The following is a 305-nucleotide window of genomic DNA, read 5'->3' as shown; positions in this document are numbered from 1 at the left end:
TCCATACTTGCTCTTGTTGCTTGAATTGATGTTCAATAATAGAATACAGAGAACATTTACTTTGTTATTTTCTAAGTTGCATTTCTTTAAATTGTTGCACAAAATGATCACGTAAAAACAACATAAAGAATCTTGCATTGTCTTTGAACCGTCACTAAATGTGCTTGTTTTACCAGGTCATTTGATATATTAGATGCTCTTTCCAGGAAAAATATGTAAAAGCAGTTCATGATTTTTGACATAAAAATCAATTTGTAGCCATGACCAGAAATTAGGATAATTTTGCTGAGAGTAAGGTAATTTGA

This window comes from Malurus melanocephalus, unplaced genomic scaffold (assembly GCF_030028575.1).
Source record: "Malurus melanocephalus ecotype Western Australia unplaced genomic scaffold, MMel_1.1 scaffold_257, whole genome shotgun sequence".
NCBI lineage: Eukaryota > Metazoa > Chordata > Aves > Passeriformes > Maluridae > Malurus > Malurus melanocephalus.
Note: the sequence above shows the minus strand (reverse complement) of the source record.